Source organism: Pinus tabuliformis, chromosome J (assembly GCF_031772625.1).
Source record: "Pinus tabuliformis cultivar Carrire ecotype Pingquan chromosome J, CPIR1, whole genome shotgun sequence".
Taxonomy (NCBI): Eukaryota; Viridiplantae; Streptophyta; class Pinopsida; order Pinales; family Pinaceae; genus Pinus; species Pinus tabuliformis.
Genome location: NC_142295.1, coordinates 451,735,931 through 451,758,735, shown reverse-complemented (window position 1 = coordinate 451,758,735; position 22,805 = coordinate 451,735,931). Strand labels below are relative to the sequence as shown.

The following is a 22,805-nucleotide window of genomic DNA, read 5'->3' as shown; positions in this document are numbered from 1 at the left end:
GCATTGAGCTCTCAGAGCTCCGGGGGGCTTGGGGTACTTCTTGGAGCAACAAGCGACCATAGGGCGACTCACCCTCCCCTAGTGGTGCGCTGTGTACAAGGTGAATGGTTCAGCCTTCCCTTGTGATACCTCGTGGCGACTTGTGGGCAGGATGAGTGGTTCTCCTGCCGAGGCATCCTACCCATGCAGTCTAGGACTCATGGGAAGTACCTCTCATTTGGCCAATGAGCAGGGAAATGAGGATAGGGACCATAGTAGTATCGATGGACGCATCGTGTATCTACCATACTCCCTATGCTAGGATGACCGACATTGATCTGGGATCAATTGGAATTGACTTCGGGTCAGTAAGAGTGATATAGCTCACTCTCTCTTGGAACTGATCTGGGATCAGTATGAGTGGTTTGAGACACTCTCTTGTGATATTGATCTGGGATCAATGAAACTGACTTCGGGTCAGTAAGAGTGATATAACTCACTCTCTTTTGGAACTAATCTAGGATCAGTAAGAGTGGTATGACACACTCTCTTCATATGGGACTGACTTCGGGTCAGTAAAGAATGGTATGAGACATTCTCGATCAATTCTTCTTCTTCATGGTTCAGAAGAGTAGAGCAGAGCAGTGCAGGGCACTGATGGCAGAGATAGTATAGTCTGGTAGATGGATTAGTGGATGGAGTTCTCCCTAGTTGAGAGGGAGTGTTAAAATTGGAAACTAGGGCCAAACTCCATGTGGGTCATCTTATTTATGGTAGCTGATATTTTTCATGGATCCCTCTCATCGAGAGGTGTAAGATTGATCTAAAGTTCATCTGATTCCGATAAGTATTCATGGAGATATGAATTTATTTGTGTTATGGGACAATTCGTCAAGGTTGGCTAGCAACCAAACTGCCCCCACTTGTGCTCAACATTTTAGTATAAAAGGAGGTTGCTTGTTAGTCATTTGAGCAACATACATTTTCTCTTGTGATCTCTTCCTCTCCACTCGTTTGGGTCTTAGTGGAAGGAAGAGTCACTAAGAGTATACGCTGCCATAGAATGAGTGCCCTAAGTATCTACGTTGCCCTAACATGAAACTATGGAAGATGATGGAGAAGCATCTACGTTGTCCTAATAGAGAATCCTATACATTGTCATGTTATGGAAAAATGGAAGCCTAATACACTGTTAAGGAAGCCTAACCTATACGCTGCCATAGAATGAGTGCCCTAAGCATCTATGTTGCCCTAACATGAAACTATGGAAGATCATGGAGAAGCATCTACGCTGTCCTAATAGAGAATCCTATACGCTGTCATGTTATGGAAAAATGGAAGCCTAGCTCCTATATGTTGTTATGGAAGCCTAACCTATACGTTGTCATGTTATGGAAGCCTAAATCTAATACGTTGTTATGTGAGTCTACAACAATCCTATATACAATCTCTTGGAGGAATGACTTCAGACAAGGACAGTATATGGATCTGCATGTATATCAGTGATATATATGTCTGCACTCTTTCATGGTTGGATGAAAGTATGTAATAAGGTGCAGTTGTATGTAATAAGTTGCAGCATGATGTAATAAGGTGCAGTTGTATGTAATAAGGTGCAACATGACACAATAAGGTGCAACATGACAGTATGATGGTGTAGCATTGTGCACAGTGATGGAATGGTGCAACATAGTGCACAATGATGGGTACAATAGTATGATGGTGCATCATAGTGCACAGTGATGGAATGGTGCAACATAGCGCACAATGATGGGTACAACAGTATGATGGTGCAACATAGTGCACAGTGATGGAATGGTTCAACATAGTGCACAATGATGGGTACAACAGTATGATGGTGCAACATAGTGCACAGTGATGGAATGGTGCAACATAGTGCACAATGATGGGTACAACAGTATGATGGTGCAACATAGTGCACAGTGATGGAATGGTGCAACATAGTGCACAATGATGGGTACAACAGTATGATGGTGCAACATAGTGCACAGTGATGGAATGGTGTAGCATAATGCACAGTGATGGGTACAACAGTGTGAATGGTGCAGCATGGTGCAACACAGTGATGATGGACATGGTGATGGTGCAACATAGTGATGATGGACATGGTCATGGTGCAGCAATGGTGCAACACAGTGATGATGGACATGGTGATGGTGCAGCATGGTGCAGCACAGTGATGATGGACATGGTATGATGGTGCAGCACAGTGATAGGTACAACAAGGTGATGGAATCACCTGTGTACAGATCAGCTACTTCATGTCACATCTTCTTAGAGAAGATCTCTGCTCTTATTTTATAAGTCAAGATGCTGACTTCTGATGTATATGTACTATCTCTCTCTCTGCTGAACTATTGAAGAACATAAGAAGAATTAATCAAGGGTTTCCCCACATTGGGGTTTGTCCCTAGCTGGCACCACATATTGTCTCCTCTTGTCTTGGCTTGTCTTCTGCAATTTATGTTTATGTTCTAACTGCATTTTACTATCATGCTAAATGTGATTGCTAATCTGGAATTGATATTGAGCTAATATGGAAAATTTAAGTAAATTTGCTATCAGCATAGAACATACTTAAAATTAACAGTGAACCACTCATCCTATGCATATGTCAATCGTAGAGGAAGGTGAACCACTCACTCTACATGCATGTGTTCGGGTAGGGGGAAGGTGAACCACTCACCCTACACACATGTCAACCATAATGGGGTATCATAGGGGAACGTGAACCACTCACCCTGTATCTAGCGCACTGTTGAAATTTGGTACCGGAGGACAGGTGGTTCCCTTAGGCTTTGATCTTTGGCCTAGGGAAAAGTGTCCAAAAGAATTTAATTTTTCTCCTAAAGTGACTTTATAATTTTATAAAGTTAAATATAATTTAAAAGTGACTTTAAGTGATAAAGTTACTAAGTCTAATTTTAAAGTAACTTTTATAAAGTAAATGAAAAATTAGAAAGGAAAAGTGACTTTGGAAATAAATGACTAAGTGGGTCTTTATTAAAGTGGGGTGAATTAAAAAATAGAAAGTGAGATTTAAATGAGCATTTAATCTCAGCCATTGATCTAAATCTATTTCAGCCATTGGATTTAGAGATCACCCAAAAGTCACTTGGATCACCCAAAAGTCACTTGGAGTTATATTAAAGGAGGAAAAGGTCATTCATTCTTTCATGAGCAGATTGGGAGAAGGAGAGCAAGAGAGCAAGAGAGATTTCTGAGCAGGGAGGAGAAGGAGACAGCAGCTTGGCACACATTCCAAGGTAGCAGTTGAGCAGATTTGTACAGTTGATTCAGCACATAGTGAAAGGCAGATTTTTGCACAAAAATCGAGGAGCAGTTTGCTGATTTTTCTGCACACAAAACGGAGGCCGTACAACATTTATTGCTGTCCTGTTTGCTGTAATTTCCAGATTGCTGTGAGGCACGGGAAAGGAGATAAGTTGTAAATTTGCTTGCTGATTTTTTGCTGAATAATTCTCACTGTAAAAAGGCAATTTTCAGAAATAAAGAAGAGCTCTCAAACTGGTTTTCCTCAAGAGTTGTAGGGGGTTTTTCCAGGGTCAAGTTGACCAAAAATATCAGTGTTTTAATGTGTTTTAATGGCTGTTTTTGATTGCTGATTTTTAATTCTGCAATTTCCAGCATTCTGAAAAATTTCCAGAATTTGTGTTTTCAGCAATATTTATTTTTTTCAGTCTGTTAAATGTATGGTTATGGGAATGGGCATTTAACTACATGGGAGAAATAAGGAGAAACTGAAAACCGGGGTGGGAAAACAGAAATTTCTACATGGTATCAGAGCTTGAGTGCTGAAGGGCAGTTTGGGACAGCAAAAGGAAAAATTACAGTTGCTGATTTTTCACTCAGAAAATTCCAGCAAACTGATTTTTTCATAAACAACAGTTTTATCTTTACTACAGCAGTGCTATTTTTCTGTTTTAGGACAGCAGGATGTCATTGGGATTGAGGGTGGAGGATAGGCTGGATGGGCATATAAATTACAGCGTTTGGAAGGAGAGAATGCAGAGTATCTTTGAGAAGGCAGAAGTCTGGGATATCATGGTGCATACCGCACAGAACCCTGTTGTTGTGCCCACTGATGTTACTCAGTTGGCTGAATATAAAAAGAAGAACAATAAGGGTAAGAGGCTGATTCTAGACGGAATCAAAGACCATTGCATTCCTCATGTGAGAAGAAAGAGCAATGCCCATGAGATGTGGACAGCATTGTCCAATCTCTACCAGAGTACCAATGAGAACCGGAAGATGGTCCTGAAGGAGAAGCTGAAGAACATTAAGATGGGTAATGATAGTGCAGCTGGATATCTCACAAAGATTACTAATGTGAGAGATGAGTTGGCAGCGATTGGAGAGGCCATTCCACCCACTGAGTTGGTGCGGATTGCAGTGAATGGCCTCCCCCGTTCATGGTTGAACTTTGCTGATGGGGTTTGTGCACGTGAGACCCTTCCCACATGGGAGAGGTTTTGGGATGATTGTATTCAGACAGAGATCAGGAAAGGACAACTTGGGGCAGCCAAGCCAGTTGAGCAGGATGAGGACGTAGCACTGGTGGCAGGAGGCAAGAAAGGCAAAGGGAAGAAGCAGGCTTCCACAAGCGGTGGTGGGGGCAAAGGCAAAGGTAAAGGTAAACAGGGGAACACACAGAAGGACTATTCCAAGGTGAAGTGTTGGAATTGTCAAAAGATGGGACACTATGCAGTTGTGTGTCCGGAGAAGAAGAAGAAGAAGGGGAAGAACCAGGACGTGGCAGCTTCAGCAGAGATTGAGGACTTTGCAGGTCGTTTTGACCGGGAGTTTGCGTTCACTACGTGTGAGTCTTCTAGTGCAGGATCACCTGCCACACAGGTTCAGAGGGAGCATGCTTTTCCCTCGATTAGCGGAGCATCTTCAGGTATCTGGTATGTGGACAGTGGGGCTTCACGTCATATGACAGGAGTCCGTGAGTACTTCTCAGAGCTTTCAGAGAGTGGCACTGATATTGAGGTAGTACTCGGTGATGACAGAGTTGTTAGAGCAGTCGGGGTGGGGACAGTGACATTTCAGAGGGAGTCCAAACCTCCCTTGAAGGTGTCAGAGGTTCTTTATGTGCCAGGGATGAGGAAGAACCTCATATCCGTCTCAGCTTTGGAGGACAGAGGATATGAGGTACTGTTCAGGGGAGGACAGGTGTTGATGTATCCCAGGGGCACTCCAGCTGATTCAGCTAGAGTGATAGGTGTACGCCATGCAAAGGTGTACAAGTTTGCATTCCAACCCCTTTTGGCATTGAGCAGTAGTACTGACAGCAGAGCTAGCAGTTCTGAGCTGTGTGAGATTTGGCACCGCAGGATGGGACATATGTATCATGGAGCCTTGAGGACATTGCGGGAGATCACTACAGGTGTGCCAGATTTCAATACTGATCACTTTGATACTTGCAGAGGTTGTGCGATGGGCAAGTTTGCCAAATCCCCTTTTCCCAGCAGTGACAGCAGAGCAACGGGGATACTTGATTTGATTCATTCCGATGTGAGCGGTCGGATGTCTCATGTTTCCTTGAGTGGATATGAGTACTCTGTGTTATTCATTGATGATCACTCCAGGAGGACCTGGATTTATTTTTTGAAGACCAAGAGTGAGGTCTTCAAGCGGTTTCAGGAGTTCAGAGCTCTTGTGGAGACTCAGACAGATCGAAAGATCAAGTCCTTGAGGTCGGACAATGGAGGAGAGTACACCCTTGGAGAGTTTGTTGACTATTGTGCGGAGGCAGGCATTAGGAGGGAGTTCACTGTTCCTTACAACCCCCAGCAGAACAGAGTTGTAGAGAGGAAGAACAGATCCATCATAGGGGCTGCCAAAGCCATGTTACATGATCAGGGGTTGCCATTGTTCTTGTGGGCAGAAGCCTGCAACACAGCTGTTTACTTGCAGAACAGGAGTCCGCATCGTGCCTTGGGGCACATGACTCCGGAGGAGGCTTTCTCTGGGAAGAAGCCTGATATTGGTCATCTTCATATCTTTGGATGCATAACATACTCCTATATACCCAAGGAGAAGAGGACCAAACTAGAGCCCACCGCAGAGAAGGGTATATTTGTGGGCTACAGTGAGACCTCAAAGGCCTTTCGGATTTACATTCCTGCACAGAGGAGAGTTGTTGTCAGACGGGATGTGAAGTTCGAGGAGGACAGGGCCTTTAGGAGGTCACGGGAGTTAGAGTATCTGGATCAGCCAGACCCTCAGCAGCAGTTGAGTCAGTCGCAGGGATCCAGTGGGCAGGGATCAGGAGGATCCGGAGGTACATCTATGAGGATGTCAGGTCCATCAGTGAGCAGTGGCTCGCCGAGCCAAAGGGGTGGTGCTCCGGGCAGCATGCAGAGCAGTTCACAGAGCAGTTCACTAGGGAGTCCACTGATGTACAGTTCACACGGTACCTCAGCTTCTACAGGTTCAGGTGCAGGCAAGAGGACAGCAGAAAAACAGTCAGGAGTTTAGGCTACTGATGATGATGAGGAGGAGGAGTTTCATTCTCCAGTGGGAGAAGTGCGCTCAGGGAAGAGGAAGCCCAAGTGGCTTCAGGACACCTTGAGAGATGCCACATCTGTTGCTGAGCCGAAGAGGCCGGTCAGAGAGAGTAGACCACCTGAGAGGTTTTGTAGCTATATGGCGATGGTTACCAGCATCCTTGACTCTGAGCCTTCTAGCTATGAGGAGGCAGCTAGCCAGCAGGTCTGGAGAGAGGCCATGCAGGAGGAGTATTCTTCTATCATGAAGAATGATGTTTGGGAGGTGGTGCCGAGGCCTGAGGGCAAATCCGTGGTTACTTCCAGATGGCTTTACAAGGTAAAGCATGCTGCAGATGGCAGCATTGAGAAATTCAAAGCGAGGTTTGTGGCTAGAGGGTTCTCCCAGGTAGAGGGAGTTGATTATGAGGAGACCTTCGCTCCCGTGGCTCGATATACTTCGATCCGCTCCATTATATCGATAGCAGCAGAGATGGGTTGGAAGATCCACCAGATGGATGTGAAGACCGCATTTCTCAATGGCTTCATACAGGAGGAGGTGTACATTGAGCAGCCACAGGCTTTGAGGTGCATGGGAAGGAGTCCCATGTGTGCAGACTGAAGAAGGCCCTTTATGGCCTGAAGCAAGCTCCCAGAGCTTGGTACTCCAGGATAGATACATACTTGCAGGGGATGGGATTCACAAAGAGTGAGGCAGATCCGAACCTTTACTTTATTGTGATTGGTGAGGAGCCTCTCATTCTGGTGCTGTATGTGGATGACTTGATCATTACAGGTGCAGAGAGACTCATAGAGCACTGCAAGAGAGATCTTGCGGCGGAGTTTGAGATGAAGGACATCGGCCTGATGCATTACTTTTTGGGTTTGGAGGTGTGGCAGGAGGAGGGGCATTTCTTCCTGGGGCAGGGGAAGTATATTGTGGACATCCTTAGCAGATTCCACATGGAGGATTGTAGACCCATGTCGACACCGATGATCACCAACTGGAAGAAGCTTCATGCTTCGGATTCCGAGTTGGTGGATCCCACATTGTACAGGCATCTGATTGGTTCCTTGATGTATTTGGTCAACACTAGACCAGATATCTGTTTTGCAGTCAACACGATGAGTCAGTTTATGTGTGAGCCTAGGAAGGTTCACTGGGTGGCTGCAAAACACATTTTGGGGTACTTGCAGGGGACAGTGGATTATGGTCTGGACTACAGGCAGGGAGATGGAGTGAGATTGGCAGGATACACTGATTCTGATTGGGCAGGTTGTGCTTCTGATAGGAAGAGCACTTCAGGGTGTTGTTTTGGGTTGGGTTCAGCAGTAGTGTCATGGTTCAACCGGAAGCAGCAGTCAGTAGCACTGAGTTCAGCGGAAGCAGAGTATATGGCAGCCAGTCTAGCTAGTTGTGAGGCCATCTGGCTTCGCAAGATGTTGTTTGGCTTATTTGGTCAGCCGTTGAGACCTTCAGTGATTTACTGTGATAATCAGAGTTGCATTAAACTCACGGAGAATCCAGTATTTCATGACAGGTCAAAGCATATCGGGATCAGATATCATTTCATCAGAGACTATGTTCAGAAGGGAGTTGTGAAACTTGAGTATATTTCCACTTATGAGCAGGTTGCAGATATTCTTACCAAAGCCTTACCACGGGGCAAGCATGTCTACTTCAGAGACAAGATGGGTGTGGTGAGGAACACCTTCCTCGGTAAGAGGGAGTGTTGAAATTTGGTACCGGAGGACAGGTGGTTCCCTTAGGCTTTGATCTTTGGCCTAGGGAAAAGTGTCCAAAAGAATTTAATTTTTCTCCTAAAGTGACTTTATAATTTTATAAAGTTAAATCTAATTTAAAAGTGACTTTAAGTGATAAAGTTACTAAGTCTAATTTTAAAGTAACTTTTATAAAGTAAATGAAAAATTAGAAAGGAAAAGTGACTTTGGAAATAAATGACTAAGTGGGTCTTTATTAAAGTGGGGTGAATTAAAAAATAGAAAGTGAGATTTAAATGAGCATTTAATCTCAGCCATTGATCTAAATCTATTTCAGCCATTGGATTTAGAGATCACCCAAAAGTCACTTGGATCACCCAAAAGTCACTTGGAGTTATATTAAAGGAGGAAAAAGAGGAAAAGGTCATTCATTCTTTCATGAGCAGATTGGGAGAAGGAGAGCAAGAGAGCAAGAGAGATTTCTGAGCAGGGAGGAGAAGGAGACAGCAGCTTGGCACACATTCCAAGGCAGCAGTTGAGCAGATTTGTACAGCTGATTCAGCACATAGTGAAAGGCAGATTTTTGCACAAAAATCGAGGAGCAGTTTGCTGATTTTTCTGCACACAAAACGGAGGCCGTACAGCATTTATTGCTGTCCTGTTTGCTGTAATTTCCAGATTGCTGTGAGGCACGGAAAAGGAGATAAGTTGTAAATTTGCTTGCTGATTTTTTGCTGAATAATTCTCACTGTAAAAAGACAATTTTCAGAAATAAAGAAGAGCTCTCAAACTGGTTTTCCCCAAGAGTTGTAGGGGGTTTTTCCAGGGTCAAGTTGACCAAAAATATCAGTGTTTTAATGTGTTTTAATGGTTGTTTTTGATTGCTGATTTTTAATTCTGCAATTTCCAACATTCTGAAAAATTTCCAGAATTTGTGTTTTCAGCAATATTTATTTTTTTCAGTCTGTTAAATGTATGGTTATGGGAATGGGCATTTAACTACATGGGAGAAATAAGGAGAAACTGAAAACCGGGGTGGGAAAACAGAAATTTCTACATGCACCACCAGGGGAAGGTGAACCACTCACCCTATGGTCGCTCATAGCTCCAAGAAGTACCCCACGCCCCTAGGAGCTCCCAGAGCTCTATGTCCAACTCATACGGGATCCTCATAAGAGGGTCGTTCCACAACTCGAAGTCTCTCTTAGAAGGTTAAGAATTTGACCTTCCCTAAAGGCTTCGTGAGAATCTCAGCAACCTGCTCATCTGTTTTAATATGTTGGAGCCTAACTGCTCCCCGTTGTACCATCTCCCGGATAAAGTGGTACCTGATATCAATGTGCTTGGAGCGGTCATGGAACACAAGATTTTCTGATAGATGAATCCCACTCTGGTTGTCGCAGAAGATCACAGTGGTATCCAACATGTGCTCAGATAGTTCACTGAAGAGCTTCCTCAACTAAACTGCTTCACAATAGGGCATACTTGCAATAATGTACTCGGCCTCGGTGGTGCTTAGTGCAACCGATTTCTGCTTCCTGCTCATCCAAGATATAGAAACAAACCCCAAAGAGAAGCAACACCTAGATGTGCTCTTATGATCCACCACACTGCCAACCTAGTCAACATCTGTGTTGTTGTCACTCACTGCTAAATGTGTTTTCAGTTGCCCGAAGTGCAAAAGAGAAGTGAAGTTTAAAGCCATTTTCCAAGCTGCAGAATCACTCAAAGCCAAATTGGACCCCCTCCATTGCATAGTGCTCGGAACGAGATTTCTAACGGTATATGGAACTCCTCAAATGGACCCCGGAATCAGAAGATATGGCCTGTTAAAGATGAGGGTTTTGTCACCTTTGGAAGGAGGAAAGAATCGCAGATTGGAGGTTTGGGAGCATATCGCAAATCGCAAATCGACGGATCAGGAAGTGATGAGGCAATCAGAGGTTTGGGGTGAAATCAACGATCATCGATCGCTGATATCACAAAATGGCGGATCGACGATTTCTCATCCATGGCACATGGCATATTGGAGGTTCCAGCGACATGGCATGTCGGCGATTGCAACAGTGCAAGTTCGACGCATCGCAATCGACGATAAAACAAATGACACCTTTCCAAAGTTTCAATTGCGATTAAAAGTGTCAGGATTTAAGCCGATAGTGCAAATCACCAGGAAAGGGCCGAAAACATTTAACAAAGGAAATCAACGCAAAACCAAGTGCAGGCAAGCCTTTTTCTCTCTCCTCCAAGGGGCCACGTGGCAGAATATTATTGGATCCGGTAAAGACATGGTGGTGCTGACGTCAGCATGACGTGGCAGTACGGAGGACACATGGCACGCAAATCTGGTATTTTCAAGGGTTCAAAGAGGGCATATCCTGGTGACACATATCACCACTCACAAGTTGACACGTGGTTGAGGCATGTTGTTACATCAAAGTTAAAACCCCAATTGCGATCTGTTGATAAAGGGGTTTCAATAAGGGGGTTGGCCCACGATCACATAAAGGGCCGAGGAACCAAGGGCCGAGCGCTAAAGGGCTATCGCAATCGGAGGTCATAAACATGTTGCGGCTCCAATGTAAAAGTCCCGATTGGAAACCCTGATTACGATCTGTCGAGAAAGGAGCTCCGATAAAAGGCGCACGGTCGTGAAGGCTTAAGGAAACCCGACGCAAAGCACTTATAAAAGGAAAAAGGCCCCCCAGACAGGAGTCCAAAGGCCCTAGCGCCTTAGGGCTAAGCACCCGGTCATAGCCTTCGATCCTATGATGAAGAAATACTGAAAGGGGTTAAACCAAAGGGGGCCTACGGAGATCGGGTCTTGTTGTTCTGTAACGCCTCTTAGTGTAAAAATCCGATACAACGACACCCCGATAACATGGTACAATGCTTTAAAGCCGGATGGGTCGGCAACTGAGACTTTGAATGGAGGTATGGAGCAGTTGCAAATTGATATCGACCGACCCTGTGGAAGCCTCTGCAACAAGAAACCCAGGACAACAATCGCCTCATAAATAAATTTGATTTCTTCGCTGCACGTCTTCAGAGAGTAAATGGAGGTATGGGACTCAGGAAGACTTAATGGCTCAGCATGGGGCTCCACTCAGATACACAGCGAAGGACTGCCAAGACATTCTCCACTTCTGCTCTGTGACAAGCAAATATAGTTGATCGCTACCAACTCCACAGAGTGGAGAAGTCAGGTAGTTAAGGCGAAAGCAACAGGAATCAACCGAACAACAGGAAAGGCACATCATGATAGAGACGTGGCCTGATCAGGGGCCTTCATAGGAACAACAGAGGGATACTTCCTCCATCATCTTTCCGTTTTCCTTTTCTTTTCATTATTCTGTAATTTCTGTTTATTTTCAAGAAAGGAATCAAATCCTTAGAAATCATTTTGGGCAGCAGAGCTATCGCAGGCCGAGGCAGCTAGTCAATCGGATAGCTAGCCCTTGGCTGAGATATTTTGTAAATGTGGATTCAAAGCCCCCCTTCTCTATATAAATAAGGGGAAGAAACACTTAATAGAGGTTCCAGAATTTTGCACCCAGAGTGGTCCAAATTCTATGGTTCCATTTTGGTTCTAATCGCTTGTTCATGAGGGACTTGAGCTGTAGATTGCTGAATGTAAATGGACTAGTGAATGAGACTCATTTTGAATATTAATGAAACTCTTTGGTGATTCCAATCATGGCAATGCGCAGTATGTTTTCCCCTCTGTAAATCTCATTTCATATATGTTTTCTTTCTATGAAATAGTGTGATGAAGCTGCAGGTTTCACCCGTGTTCATGATTGTATATTTGTTACTAAGCAGCGACAGTACCTGTGTTAGCTACAGATTTACTTAAGTACCTGTAATGTGCACAGATTTTCTTATGCTTTTAGTGACAAATGTGCCCATGAGGTATATGGCCTGAAACCCTAACTAACGCTCCACTCCTTCCACTCTTTCATCTCCTCCCTCTTCCATATTTTTGCTGGAACATTATGGCTTAGGATTCTGCATTGCAATCATCCCTACGCACCGATTTCCCTCCTCTCTTTCCTCCTCTTCACTTTACTGCAACGTCAAGATTACGCTGCCTGTTGTTGTGTGTCGGCCACCAAAACCAGACATTTCTCTCTGAGTTTGGCCCGATTTACCCCTTGAGCATTCAGATCCATGTGTTGGCTTGAGTTTACCTTAATGACAGGTTATTGAACCAGGCCCCCTTTATTCCTTTTTTTATTACGTGACAATTGGAGTGCACATAATTCCTAAGATAATCTCAAATGCACTCCTCTATTTAAGATGTCCTAGGCACTGGTCTACAATCAACCCAAAGGTTGTCTCTAGGAAGCTTTCTATATCTCCTGAAGCACTTGTGCTACAGGTGCTAGAAAAAGCGACAACATGTATATCCATGTAGCCTCAAATTCCCGATAGTATATCTCAGTCCATAGTGGATTGTGCCCCGAAGATATCTCAAGAGATTCTTGGCAGCAATCCAATGAATGTGATGAGGCTCGACCATATATTGACTCAATGTGTTCACAACGAAGCATATGTCAGGACGGGAGTTGACCAAAAACATCAAGGCCCCCACAAGTTGACGATACTCGGTAGGGTTTGCCAATCCGGGCCCAACAACACTTCCACATAGCTTCTTAAAGTTGAGTTCCATTGGAGTAGTCACAGACTTGCAATCCACCATCCCACATCTCTCAAGTAGCTTCACAATGTATTTTCCTTGAGAAAGGAAAATCTCACCTGGCTTTTGCCAGACCTCCAACCCTAGGAAATAATGCATCAGTCCTAGGTCCTTCATCTTGAACTCGGAAGCCAACTCCCTCTTGCATTGATGAATGAGAGGGTCATCACCTGTTAGAAAGAGATCATCCACATAAAGGACCAGAATGAGAGGTTTGTCCTTTTCAACCTTGAAGTATAGGTTTGGGTCAGCATCGCTTCTTGTAAATCCCAGCTTCATAAGATAGCTATCGATCCTCTCATACCAAGCCCTAGGGGCTTGCTTCAACCCATAGAGGGCTTTCTTCAACCTGCATACATGTGTCTCACGATCTTGAACCTCGAACCCCTCGGGTTGTTCCACATACACTTCCTCCTTAAGTGAACCATGCAAGAAGGCAGTTTTGACATCCATCTGGTGTAGGTTCCATCCTTGCGAGGCAACAAGGGCTATAATCGAATGGATGGTGGTATATCGAGCAACTGGGCAAATATCTCATCGTAGTCTACTCCTTCCTTTTGAGAGAAGCCTCGAGCTACAAATCTGGCCTTGAATTTCTCAACACTCCCATCAGCTCCATGTTTGATCTTGTAGAGCCATTTCGAAGTGACCACTGACTTGTCCTTGGGTCTAGGAACCACATCCCAGACATCATTCTTCATGATCGACTCATATTCCTCGTTCATCGCATCCTTCCAAACTTATTGCTTCACGACTTCTTTGAATGTACAAGGCTCAGATTGTACAATGGTATTCATGGCAGCTAAGTACCCTTGGTACCTATTCGGCTTCTTGCTTTCACGAAATGTCCCCCCCGCCCGGTGCAATATGTTTCTCAGCATCTTCAAGAGTACCTTTGAGCCACAAAGGTCTTTTTCTTGAAATAGAGGGCTCACTAGGAGGTGGATCAATGAGATCCATCGGACCTTCAACATCGGGCATCAGTTCATCAGACGAAGGTTCATCTTGCTTTTCTACATCAGCATCATCATTGTTCTTCCTAGGAATAGGAAGATCTCAAATCTTTCTAAGAGCAGAATCTTCATCGAAAGTGACATCATGACTTAATTCCACTTCCCTTTGACCAGGCACATAGATTCTATATGCCTTTGAAGTTTCACTGTAGCCCACAAATGTTCCTTTCTTCCTAGATGCATCTAGTTTGTTTCTTTTCTCTTTCGGCACATGAAAATATATGGGACAACCAAAAATTCTAAAATGAGAAACATCAGGTTTCTTACTGGTGAAAACTTCTTCGGGTGTCTTGAAGTCCAAATCTTGATGTGGGCATCGGTTTTGGACATACACAGCAGTGTTGGCAGCTTCTCCCCATAAGAACTTTGGAATACCTTCATCATGTAGCATGGCACAGATGGCTTCTATGATAGTACGATTCTTCCTTTCGACAACACCATTTTGTTCAGGAGTATATGCGGTAGTGGTCTCCCTCTTAATTCCAGCTTCTCTACAATAGTCTTTGAATTCATTTGATTCATATTCGATACCATTATCAGTCCTCAATATTTTGATCTTCTTCCCTGTTTGATTCTCGACCAAGGCTTTGAAAGAGCGGAACCACTTGAATACTTCATCCTTCTTCTTTAAGAAATAGATCCATGTTTTGCGAGAGAAGTCATCCACAAAAATAGCATAATACAAATATCCACCCAAAGATGTCACGGGCAACATACCTGATAGATCAGAATGGACCAATTGAAGAATATCGATGATTTGAGTCTCACTTGAGGGGAATGGTCCACTTGTATTTTTTCCAGCTTCACATCCCTGACAAACACCTTCATGATTTAAATTGAATTCGGGCATACCTTTGACCATCTTCCTTACATCAGGTACAGATTTGAAATGAAGGTGAGAAAATCTTCGGTGCCATAATTCGGATTGAAGAGAAGTGTCACAAGTCATTGCTCCCAACAGACTTCCTCCAACCTAATAGAGACCTTCAACCTTGAATCCAAGAGTGAATGCATCTCTTGGGTTCCTTTGCCAAACACGAACCTTCCCATCAATGAATGTCACCTTAAAACCTTTGTCTTCCATCGCAGAAATAGAAACTAAGTTCTTTTTCAGATTAGGTACATATAACACTTCTTGTAAGTGGAGGGTTTGACCTTGATTTAAGTGAAGAGTAACGGTCCCAATTCCTTTCATGGGATAAGTGTCATTATCCCCAAGTATAATCTCCATATTCATCTTCTTTTCAACCAAGTTTGACAGGGCTTCTTTGTACCCAGTGAAGTGCCTTAAGGCACCATTATCAATTAACCAACGATCCAATTTATCCGAAGGAGAGGCAGTGGAGATGGCAAAAATAAGATAAAATTCTTTTTGCTTTACAACATTATGTTGATTTGGGGTAGCATCGGATGTGCTCTAGGCCTCAAATTTTGCAGGGAGGCTTAGGCACATGTATTCCAAAGAACCCAGAAAACGTTTTGGGAAATTCCACCCAAAAACAATTTTATTAAAATAAGTAATATTTTTAATGGAGTTCCTAAGTCTAAACTTAGGAAAATTAAAATATTAATGGGTATTAATCTAATTGTGGGTGTAACTTCTAGAAGAAGATGAAGATCAAGCCAAAATGATCTGAGCCTTTGATTAGGAGTTAATCTAGGCCGTTGGTTGTCCAACATAAAGATATAAGAAGGGGCTTGAGGGTCGTTTAGAAAACACACCGAGAGATCAAGAGATCGAATTTCTGAAGTGAGAGGTTCTCAGGAGGAAATTCTAATCGAGGAGATTTCTTGCAGAGAGGCAGTGAGTATCCAGAAGAAGGAAGTTTTCTTGGGCTGGAGAGTATGAGGCAAAGAGAGGGCAGAACGAAGTCCAGAGAGAGGCAGACGCTAGCCCACCCAGAGCTGACGCAGTGGCAGCGCATGCCTTAGAGGGAAATCAAATTCCTGCTGAGGAAATTGAGTTTCAGTAGTCGAGCGCTGAGTTTCAATAGTCGAGAGCCGGGGTGTGAGACTGGGAGGTAGAAATTCGAGTTTGCCAGCCAGCGGAGGGTCCAGAGAAGGAGCAGTGTGATACCCAATATGGGTGATGTAGGAACTGTGTGGGAGTGACGCAGTTCTGCTCAAAGGGTACGCAGAGGCTCCAGTTCAGCGTGATCAGTCTCAGATTTTCCTAGTGACAGGGTGAGATCATTTCACCATTCATTTTGTCCAGTATTCTTTCTGTATCGGATTTCTAGTTGAGCATCCAAGAATTGTATTCAGATTTTCTCCTGCATAATAACAAAACCCTCAGATTTGCTGCACCGGTTTTCTCGCATTAGGTTTTTCCGGGGACATTTGTCCAAAAATAAAGGTGTCATTTGTGTTGTATTTTCTTTCTTGCTCAGTATCTTGTTTCCGCTTATAATTTAATTAAGTGAAGGTTGCAGTGTATGTATTACGATATTTTCCGTAGGAACTGTAAATAATTTGTTTAAAGGAATTTAATAAATAGGAGTAATATCATCGGTTGCTACAGTAGGGGTTCCTGCTTTGGATTTTTCACACATTAACTTCATCATACCTGGAGTTTCTCGACTTCTTGGGAGGACGACCATTTCCATTTCGATCAGTGGGAGCATTCATCTTTCCTTTGTTGTTGAACCCATTGTTCCTTTGATTGCCATTGCCCTTGAAGTTGATGTTATTGTTGTCATCATCTCTTGGAGTATCCTTCTTATGAGGACACTCTCTAGCGAAGTGGCCAAACCTATTGCAATTGAAGCACCTTCCTTTCCTTCCTTCTTTGAATCCCAGCTTGAACCCTTGTCCTTGATTCCTTGGACCAACATTGTTCCTTCTCTTAGAATGAGCGGAGAAGGCAGTAGGATTGTTTCCATTTGAGGGCTTGTCTCTTTCCATCATCCTTATTTCTTCTTGAGTGCATCTGGCCAATAGTTCATCAAATCCCGGAATCTTGTCATTGTTGAGGATGGTAGTGTTGAACACATCCCAATCTCTTGTAAGGCCCCCAAGAGCAATAAGAGAGAGATTTCTGTCACCAATGACTTCACCAATAGATAGGAGATCATTCTTGATCTCGGTAATCCTCATGAAGTAGGATTGGATGGATTCTCCTCTATCCATCTTGATATCTTTCAGCTTGTTCTTGAGAAAGAGAATTTGATTTGCATTGTTTACTTTGAACATCCCAACCAGCTTTTCATACATCTCCTTAGATGTTTCCAAATCAGAAATATAGGCAACCAAAGGCTTATGAATGGAATCAACAATAATCTTCTTAGCTTTAACCTCACCTTTCTTGTACTTGGTTTGTGCAGTAGTAGATGCATTTGGAGGAGGCTCTCCTATTCTTCCTTTGATATAGTCCATGGCATCACTTTCTTCTAATGTCAAATCCAAAGTCATCTTCCATGCATGATAGTTGGATTTGTCCTTAAGCTTGTCCTTGGATTTGAAGAAAGATGTAGACATCATTGGGACTAGTTCCAAGTCCTTGTCCAACAACTTCCCTTAGTGATTGCTTTGCTTTACTCTTTCTTGGGCTTTGTCTTCACCTAAGCTCCGATACCATGATAATTTTAGATAACAATGGTATGTTCTATGCTTTAACACAATTTACTTCAGTGTTTCTTATCAACCCAATGGTAATTTCCAATTATCTTCAGTAGCAATCACATTAACTTATACATTGACAGTGAATGCAGATAGAACATAAAAACATATGCAGAAGACAAGCCAAGACAAGAGGACACAAGATGTGGCGGATGCCAGGGACAAACCCCAATGTGGGGAAACCCTTTGATCAAATCTTCTTATTATTCTTCAATAGTTCAGCAGAGAGAGAGAGAGTACAAATATCAGAAATACATGCCCAAAACAAATCTGCCAAATCAACAGTCAATGCAACCCTAACCAGAAAGTCAACGGTGGTCAAAGCTGCCCCAAAACGTCCTCCAATCAGCTTGGTCAATAGCAAAAGAATGCGGCCTCCAAAGAGGGTCAAAGTCAACCCAAAACAAGCTCGGTCAACCTAGTCAAAGTTTGTTGTGATTCTGTGGTCAAACCAAAAAGTCAACGCAACAATCAAACAATCCCCAATCACCTCAAAATCCGTGCCAAAGAATGCGCCCTACAGAAATCGAAATTCTTCCCTCAAAACAAAAGTCAACGTTGGTCAAATACTGCTGGTCAACGCATGCCCTAGTCCTGAAATTTTCGGCCTTCAAAACTAGTTCAGAAATCTGCCTTCCTTCCACACGTGCAAAGAAGAGAGCCTCGAATGTTGTACGAAGAGGAGAGAGAAGATGATGTGATGAGATGAGTGATGTCCAAATGAGAGAAGGGTCATTCCTATTTATAGAATTCGGCGAGGGTGAGGAGACACATCCATTGGGCTTCATGGGCCTACATTTCACTGAGGCCGACCTTGACAATTTGTCCATGAGAAATAATAAATTCAAAATTCCATTTATGCTTGTCAGAATGAGATGATCTTTATATCAAAATTGTACCTCTCGAAAACAGGAATCCAATGCAATAATCATCTCCATCATGTGAGTTGTCTTAAGGTGGAATTTGGCCCTAGTTGCCAATTTTTACAAATGTCCCCTAGAAAAATCATGCACCACCTAATAAATGTCTAGACAACTTTTCGGGTGATTCACACAGTTGTTGGAACTTCAAGATTTTTAATTTAATGTGGAAAATGTCACTATTTCAAGATCATTTTAAATGTTGAGTTTATTTTTGTTTCTTTAAACAAATTTTGTGTAGTGAAAACATCGCATCGTGATCCTAATGAGCCTACTAATGTGGCAGAGGAAATTGTCTCATGGGGGCTTGATTACGTGGTCTTGACAAGTGTTGATAGAGATGACTTGCCTCACCAAGGAACTAGTCATTTTGCCAAGACTGTACAATAATTGAAGCAATTGAAGCCTAGAATGCTTATAGAGGCTCTTATCATTGATTGCATGCATGTGTATTTTATTTCTCTTAACACCTTTTTCATGTTATTTATGCCTTCCCAAGCCACCTTAAACTATCTTCTATAGTTACAGAATCTTTGGAAAAACAACACGTGCTTCTTTATATGGTTTTCAAGAAAATCCTGTTCTACCAGTTATATTCTATCCAAATTATCATTGCATGTTTGTTGGCACTCATTTTCATGTGAACATGAGAGGTAGCAGAGTAATTTTTACTCAATTTAACATGTAGTGCTAGACTTCCAAGGGAATTTGGATTGTGTGTAGGAAGTTGCAACTTCAGGGTTGGACATTTTTGCCCACGACATTGAGACTTTAAAAGAGCTTCAACGTGTAGTTCGAGAGCACCAGTCCAATTTCAATCAGTGACTTGACATGTTGAAAATTGAAAAAACTTATTCTTTGTGTGGTGTTTTAACAAAAACATCAATGATGTTAGGCTATGGAGAAACCCTAGCTCAAGTGATTGAGGACAATGAAGAAGGTCAGAGAAGTAGGTGTTGACGTAATAACGTTTGGTCAATACATGTGCCCCACAAAGAGACATATGGTCGTCTCGGAATATTTAACACCAGGGGCCTTGAAAAGTACCATCAATTGGGTATGGAAATGGTAAGCCTTCAAGTTCTCGCAGTTTTTTGATAGGAATTTATGTTTGTAATTGTGTATTTGTTTAATATTGCCCTTCCTTCTTTTATAAACTTGAGAAGGCTTTCAATGTTGTAAGATCATTTTAATCTCTCAACAATTGGATCGTAATGAATAAAATCTTTTGATTTGGATGGTAGTAAGCACTACAATAGTTAGAACATTTGTGTTTTCTAAATGGTTTGCCAAAATTGTATACCTTGAAAAGCAACATACTCGAATTTACCAGGACACTATTACTTTTTTGAGCTGATCAAACCATTAACCATGAGTTGTATAAAAGCATTGTGCGATTTTCTAATTTTGAAATTTAAACAATGGGCTAAAATTAAAAAAATATGTCAGCTTTTACCTTTGTTTTGGGCATTGCCGCATTATGTTGAGATGATATTGATTCTATCCTAATAGTTTTTCTAGCTTTCCCTCTTTATATCAACATGTTTTCAAATTTTGTAAACGCGAGGTTCAAAATTTGTGGAAATTTCTTGCACTGCCAGAAAACTTTGACATTTTTTGGAATTTCAATACACTTTTAGATGGTGCTCAATGGTTTTTTTAGACTTGCCCCCTCAATTGAATGGCAGTGATAGGATTTCAGTTGCAATAATGCAAGGCTATGTTGCACGAAATGCTGAAAGGTCTAGAAGTTTCCAAAACGGGTACAATTGGAAACGCGTATTAAAATTGGCATCTAGGGTCAAATTCCACTTTAGACAGCTCATTTGATGGAGATGATGATTGCATTAAATTCCTCTTTTTGAGAGGACCAAAATTGATCTAAATATCATCACATTTGGAGAAGCAGAAATGTGTTTTTGAATTTATGCCCACACGTGTAAATTGTTCAGGTCGGCTACATCATCATTTAGGCTCATGAAGCCCAAGAGATGTGTCACTTCACCCTCAACGACTTGTATAAATACAAGTGACCTCTCACCTCATTTGGCATGGTCATCACTCACACATTCTTCTCTCTCCTTCTCTCATTGGTTCATACAAGTATTGTGCATTCTCTTTCTCTCAGACATGTGGCAAGGAGGACAAATTTCAGGACAAAATTTCAGGGCTGAAAATTTCAGAATTTTTTGCAGTTTGACCAATGTTGACTTTGACTTTCTGGGCATATTTTGACTTTGATTTTCAGGGTGAATTTCTGTCTCAGCAAGCCACATTTTTGGGCATAGGAACCGAGGCAAAAGGAGGACTTTCACTTGCGTTGACCGCAGGCCTGTTTGATCGCAAGGTTGACTTCAGGTTCACCAAGTTTGACCGCAGTTTTTATGACTGTTTTGGGCTGACTTTGATGACTCTTGGAGGTTGAGTTTGACTGCCTTTGACCGAGCTTCAGAGGAGAAGTTTTGTTGTTGCATTGACCATATTTGACTTTTTGGTTAGGGTTGAATTTGACTGCAGTTCACTGCATATTTGACATGGCTGTTTTGACATTGATTTGGTAAGTAAACTTTGTCTTTTTGTACTCTCTCTCTTTGCTGAACATTTGATATAATAATTAGAAGAATTGATCAAAGCGTTTTCCCCACATTGGGGTTTTTCCCTAGCATCCGCCAAACCTGGTGTCCTCTTGTCTTGGCTTGTTTTCTGCATTTTATTTTATGTTCTATCTACAGTTATTGTCAATGTGATTTATGGTTAATGTGATTGCTATTGGAAACTAATTTGGAAATTGTCATTGGGTTGCTTAAAGTACATTGAAGTAATTGTGCTAAGCATAGAACATACCATTGTTAACTAAAATTAACATGGTATCAAAGCCCAGGTGAAGACAAAGCCCAAGCAAGAGAGAGAAAAGCAATCACCAAGAAAGATTTATTGGACAAGTTTCAATGGCTTCTTCATCTTACTTCAAGACTGAGGACAAGCTCAATGACAAATATGACTATCATGCATGGAAGATGACTTTGGACCTGACTTTGGAGGAGCATGAAGTATTGGACTATGTGCAGGGAAAAGTGGTGGAGCCTCCTTCAAATGCACCAGCTGCTGCTAAGACGAAGTATAGAAAAGGTGAGGTCAAAGCAAAGAAAATTTTGGTTGACTCTATTCAAAAGCATTTGGTTGCCTATATTTCTGATTTGGGAACTTCTAAGGAGATATATGATAAGCTAGTTGGGATGTTCAAAGTGAACAATGCAAATCAAATCCTCTTTCTCAAAAACAAGTTGAAGGACATCAAGATGGATAAAGGGGAGTCTATCCAATCCTACTTCATGAGAATCACACAAATCAAGAGCATGGGACGTGTTTAACACCACCATTCTCAACAATGACAGAATTCCTAGTTTCAATGAATTATTGGCTAGATGCACTCAAGAGGAGACGAAGATGATGGAGAGAGACAAGCCTTCAAATGGAAATGAACCTACTGCATTCTCTGCTCATGCTAAGAGGAAAAATAATGTTGGTCCAAGGAGACAAGGTCAAGGATTCAAAGAAGGAAGGAAAGGAAGGTGCTATAATTGTAATAGGTTTGGCCGCTATGCTAAAGAGTGTCCTCACAAGAAGAATTCTCCAAGGGATGATGACAACAACAACAAGAATTTCAAAGGCAATGGAAATTGAAGGAACAACAAGTTCAACAATAAAGGAAAGAGGAATGCTCCCGCTACTCGATTGGTACATGGTTGACCCCCCAAACGGACGAGAAACTCTAGGTATGAGGAAAGTAATGTTGTAGCAAAAAAAAAGGAATTTTATCTTATTTCCGCTCTATCTACTGCCTCTCCTTAAGATACTTTGGATCATTGGTTGATTGATAGTGGAGCTTCAAGGCACTTCACTGGGTACAAAGAGGCCCTCTCAAATTTGATTGAAAAGAAGACTAATTTGGAGATCATACTTGGTGATAATGCCACCTACCTCGTGAAAGAGATAGGTATTGTTACTCTTCACTTGAATCAAGGTCAATCCATTCATCTACAAAAAGTATTGTATGCGCCCGTTTTGAAGAAGAACCTGGTGTCTATTTCTACGATGGAAGATAAGGCTTCAAGGTAGCATTAATTGATGGAAAGGTACATATTTGGCAAAGAAACCCTAAAGATGCATTCACACATGGATTTAAGGTTGATGGTCTCTATCAAGTTGGAGGAAGTCCTTTTGGTAGCCTTGACTTGCGATACTTCTCTTCAATATGGCACCGAAGATTTGCCCACCTTCATTACAAAGCCTTACCTAGGGTAAGGAAGATGGTCACAGG

General features: G+C 42.4%; 1 protein-coding gene and 1 pseudogene across 3 annotated transcripts in view; both read left to right on the top strand.

Annotated features, from left to right (window-relative positions):
* Nucleotides 1–22,805, top strand: part of LOC149227768 (cysteine-rich receptor-like protein kinase 44) — a 109,324-nt gene that overhangs the window by 14,402 nt on the left and 72,117 nt on the right. The gene's annotated exons all lie outside the window — the stretch shown is intronic.
* LOC149227769 (lipoyl synthase, mitochondrial-like) lies at nt 10,543–20,909 on the top strand (annotated as a pseudogene).